Below are 5,749 nucleotides of genomic sequence, written 5' to 3'. Positions count from 1 at the left end.
GTTAAGATTTCCTTCTGTCTGTGGTCTCAGTGGATTGAATTTGATGTTCAGCACATTCTGGTTTAATGCTTATTCAATAGCAAAATGTTTTCTTTCTCTAATACTTTCGTGGAGAGGTTTTCTGGATGAGAAGATTTTGTTTTTAATTATATTTCCCCAACAAGTTTAACGGAGTAAGCAGTCTCTGATCTTGGCTATGAAGGATAGCCTACATGTTATAGGCAATCTATTTTAAAATATCTAACATTTCCTATTTGTAGTTTAGCCCACACTTAGAACCCTATTTTAGGCAGGTGGCAATGGAGGCTTTGCCTTGCAATTAAAAAAAAATTAATTGAGGTGAAATTCACATAACATAAAATTAGTTCATTTAGTACATTCACAAGGTTAGGGAACCAACACATCTATCTAGTTCCAAACCATTTTCATCACCTCAAAAGAAACCCATATTCATTAAGCAGTCACTTGTCATTCGTCTGATCCCCCAGCCTATGTAACCATCAATTTGCTTTGTGTCTTTATGGGTAGCAGCACTAATTATAATACTCCAAACGTGGAAATAACACAAGTTTCCATCAACAGGTGAGTGAACAAACAAATTTTGGTATATCCATACACTGGAATATTATTCAGCCATAATAAGGGATGAAGTACTGATACATGCTACAACATGCATGAACCTGGAAAACATCACACCACGTGAAAGAAGCCAGACACAAAAGGACACATCTTGCATGCTTCTGTCTGTATGAAATATCCAGAATCGGTTAAAAAAAACATTTTTTTTTTTGGAGGGAACATTCTAGCACATATGGGTAGACATTATATGCTAGACTTTGAACCCTTATCACAGATGGTGTGGTCTTCATGTAAAGTGTTTTCTGGTAAAGAGTAGCAGTAAAGAGGGATTGGTGGGAAGTAGAAAAATCAGAGGGTGGCTGATGGTGGGGGACACAAGAGTTTACAGAAATTCCCCTGCTTGGCTTTGAACATTCATCTTAGCTAAGCAAGCTGTGTCTCTGTGTGAAACTTCTCTGACGTTAGTGCTGGTTGCTTCCTAGGTCTGGATACATGCTGGATACACAACTGTTACAGTAGCGATTGTCTGGTCCTCAGAATTGAGCATGTATGTGTTTCAAATGCCTTGAATGCAGGACTCAGCTTTAGTTTTCCTCTTTTGTTTTCTCCAGTAGCTTCCCCAGGACAGATTGTGTGGGCACTGGGAAAAGAACAGTGTGGATCGCATTCAAATGTATGACATAGTACTTATTTGTAACCCAAGTTCATATATCTTTGGATATTATTTTTGCGTGTTGGTCTTCACATAATGGCTTGAATTACTGAGTTCTATTTTCAGGTTTAAAAGCTCTCCCACTGCACACACTGGCTAGATGAACATGTCTATTCTAGAAGCAAACTCTCCACAACCTGTGTCTCCTTCTGCCTTCTTACTTCCCCATGGTGTTTATCACCTCCTTAGTTTTCTGCTGCCATTGCAGAGTCCTCTAGCTTCTTCTGGGCTGGACTCTGCTCCCTGACAGCTGCTACCAGATGCATCTGTTTTTGTCTCCCCGTCCTTCTCTTCTTCCCTTGCTTTCAACTTTCCAGTCAGTCTCTGAGTATCCCAGCACCCTCAGCTGCTCAGCACTGTTGTATAGCTTTGAAGGACACAATGTGTATAGCTGGTAGTATGGCAGCTGGTATTTACACGTGGATCCCTTTCTTAGTAAGCTTTATATGTAAAAACAGGAATCTCAGAAGTGGTACATTTAGGCTCTTTATAAAAAGACATTTTACAAAAGAAATTTTAGCTGTACTGTTATTAAAAAAATGATATTTCCCCACAGGTTTGGAGGAGGTAGACTCTGACTTTGGCTATTAAATAAATGGCATTTAAAATATATAGAGATTAAAAAATTTTTATTTGTTCACAACCTTTAAGTGAGATTCAAAATGCTTGGTAATTGTTTTCTCCTTAACTAGATTGTGAACTTCTCAAGGGCAAAGAGCGCATGTCTTGTTTCTTTGGAAACTGCCCCAACTCCCACTAATTTAGTGGGGTTTCCTACTAACCCCTTAGACTTAACGCTTGCTTTTGAACAAACGAATGAATACCAGAGTAGATTATCTTTTATTGATGTTATATCTTGTCTTGAAAATGAGTGGCTATTGTCAAACTTCTCTTAAAAGTATGTTTTGAGTTCTGGAATGTTCATGGCAAAGCTCTGGTTTGTTTTGACTTTCTTATTGTATAGCCATGAGAGGAGTTGCTCTCTTAGGGATTACTGTTGTATATTTAGGATTGAATGGTAATCTTTTCCTCTTGCGCGTGGGGCTGTGTTCAGATTAAAGGCACTAATACAGCATACTGGCAATTTTTGTGTAATGCAACTTAATTACACCTGTAGATCATATCATTTTACATGAATGCAAAACTTCTACCTTCGTGAACAATTTTGAGCATTTGGAGGAAATGCTGGAGTCTGTAGATTTTAACCTTGAAAAATCATTATCTTTGAAACCTCTCCAAGCAGCCACAAGACTAGCTACTCATGTCTTGAAAGAGCTGTTCATTGAAGTCAGCACTGTTTGAGAATTAGGAAAACATTTTCTATTCTCTTTGACAAATTCTCAATATTAATCTCAAAGATTGAGTAAAACAGAAATTTAGTCCAGCCTATATGAAAACAAAGCTGTCGGTAGGGCAAAAATAGTTGCCATTTAGTGATTCCATGTCCCGCTGCACCTTTTGCAAATAATCTCCACACTGTTGCCTTCAGAAAAAGAATCATTATACTAATCCATTAAGCTTCAACTCCTTCATAATCACTTTTGTCAAATGGCTCATCTCCCCAGCGGCTCACACCATCTATGATTTCTGACTCCAGAAGTGAAATTGGGTGACATGTGGTACCACAGGTACCACAAGCTCAGTTACCCTCAAAAATCATTATCTTTGAAACTTCTCCAAGTGGTTAGAAAACCAGTGACTCTTACCTTGAAAGAGATTTTCACAGAAGTCAGCACCGATTGAGAGTTAGGGCAACATTTTCAGTTCTCTTTGAGAATCCTAAATGTTAACCTTTTAGGATTAACTTTGATCTTTTTTCAACTGTATGATGCTATAGGATACCTTTGATAGTTCAGCTATACTACCTTATTACTGTACTTGCCTATTCTAAACAATCAATAACTGTCTTTTGAGTTGAGTTGAGTACCTACAAGACAGACTCTGCGTGATTCCGTTCTGAATGTGTATTTTTGTGTGTGACTCACTTCTGGAAAGGACCTCTCTGTTGTGCTTCTTGAGATAATTCATACCTCAAAATATATTTAGTTCTGAATTTCTAGAGTTGTATTAGTTGTAAAGTCATTTTTAAAGTGTACTCTAAAAGTCTGACCGTTTACCAGTTGGTTAGGATTTCGGCTGTGTATAATAAATTTTACACACCAATTAAGACTACTGTGTTTTTCATGCTCTGCATACTTACCTTAGTGAAACTTGTAGGCAATCGTCCATTGTATCTCTGGTTGTCTATTGGATATTTCCAGTTGGGTATTCCATTGTTACATCAAACTCAATATACGTACAACTTGCTCTATTATCTTTTCTCCTAATTCTGCTTTCCCTCCCAACTTTCCAATTTTTATTCTGCTTTAAAATTGAAAAATTTTTGTTTACCCTGTCTTAGCTCTTTGAAGTCTAGTAATTGACCAAATCCTGTCTCCAGATTCTTTATTTCTCCCAGGATTATCTCAATCCAGAAAAATTTCAATTTATTCTTGAGTTGCTACAGTAAGCTACTCACTTTGTCTCTAGTCTCTATCCCCAGGACTCCAATCCATCTTGTGTGCAGAGGTCGTGTTAATTTCCTTAATCAACCCTTGATAGGTTACTCCTAAGCCCAAGGCTTCCAAGAGTTCTCTGTGGAACTTAACGTTAGTTTCTACTCCTCAGAGAAGCTGAGACCCTCCATGGTTTGACCGTATTCCATGTATCTAATCTTATCCCTGTCATTCTCCAAAGGTGAATTCTTTATTCTGCCAGGTTCAACATCATAGTTCCATGTAAATCATGGTCAGTCCTATCACTTTTCCTTCATTCATATTGGCTTCATGTCTGCCTATTCAAATCCTTCCTTCAAAATTCAAGCCTTTTTACTTTATTGAAACTAAAAGCATTATTGAATAGATGCATGGTAATAATTATAAACTGTGTACAATGTATTGAGAAAAACAATACAGCAAATACCCATGAACCACACTCAGAACTGAAACGTTGTCATTACCAGTACAATTGAGTCACGTGTATGCCCTCTTCCTGCCCCTGAATTTTGTGTTTATATTTTATTTGCTGCTCTTTTTAGTTTAACCTTTTTTGTTTGCATTACTAAACCGTACATCGTTTCATAATGGTACAGTACATGTTTTTCAACTTTACATAAATGAAATAATTCTTAATTATGAAACATAAATTAGGTAGTGATTATTTGAACACAAAACATTCGTGTAAATAATGGCCTTCTACAGTGTATTCAGCTAAAATATTTTTTTCATTTTTAGGATTTCATTTATTTCTAAAAAGAAAGATACTCTTTTCATAACTTGTGACTCCAGTATACGAATAAGCATGACTTCATGTAGTGTTTCTCTCCTTGGCTTATGTCTTCCATTGTGCCATTGAAGGTAACCATGTCTTACTTTGTCTGAAGCTGTCGGCTACTAGTTTTATATTGTCAGTCTGCAGCGTGAAGCTGGTGTCGTTAATGGTTGCATCTGATATCTGGGAAAGCAGGACACAAAAAAGTTGTGTTTGTTACACTCGCATTTGTAACTTCTGTGCACTGGTATTTAGCGATGACAATTTCAGGGTCTTCAATGAAATTTTCGATGTATATGATTCGTTAATGACAAATACATTAAATAATTGCTTAAATATTTCTTTATAGCATGTATCTCTTCTTTTGAGAATAAAATACCTGTAGGCAATTTACTTAGTCTAATTTCATTTAAGTATTTTGGAGACATTTCTACAACTCTTTCCATAAAATCAACTATATAAAAGTGAGCTAATTAAAAAAAAAAAAAAAAAAAAGTGAGCTAATTAGAAAAAAAACTAATATTGCTAAGAGGTATATTTTGTTGCTTGTTGAATTCCTTAATCTGGTTAAATTGAGAAAAGTACAGGTATATGTGTAAGATGTTCCTAACCTTTTAATATTTTGTCATTTTTAGTGTAGTTCTTTCATCCAGCAGTAGCAAGGTTTCTTACCTTGTTTTGAAGTTCCCCAATTATCCTGTAATATTTCTTGTAGTTCTGTTTTGCTTCTTGACCATTAGCTCCAGGTCCAAAATTTCTTATACGATGCTTTGATTTTATATTCAAGTATACTGTTTGCCTGCTCCAGAGCGCCACCTGGTCCAGGGAAACTGTCATTTAGATTTCTTATCCTATTCTTCCCTCACCTGCTCCCAAGTTGGCACTCCCGAAGTTGGTGGGAAAAGCTCGCCAGAAGCCACCTAAACCACATTTCTCCCCTACAAGTCTTCTTTTCCCTTGACCAGAAACTAATTGCCATAGACTTGATTTTTGGGCAAAGTGTGACATGAAAGGCTTCAACCCTGCAAAACCCAATGCCTCCAGGAGAGTATTGAGAGGTATCAATTAGTAACTCCTTTTAGAGCTGATAAAGTGGATGCTTCATCTCTGATAGAATCACTTTAAGGATTTTTTTTTTTTTTTTTTTTT

The sequence above is a fragment of the Neophocaena asiaeorientalis genome, unplaced genomic scaffold (genome assembly GCF_003031525.2).
Source record: "Neophocaena asiaeorientalis asiaeorientalis breed wild unplaced genomic scaffold, Neophocaena_asiaeorientalis_V1.1 scaffold1, whole genome shotgun sequence".
NCBI lineage: Eukaryota > Metazoa > Chordata > Mammalia > Artiodactyla > Phocoenidae > Neophocaena > Neophocaena asiaeorientalis.
Note: the sequence above shows the minus strand (reverse complement) of the source record.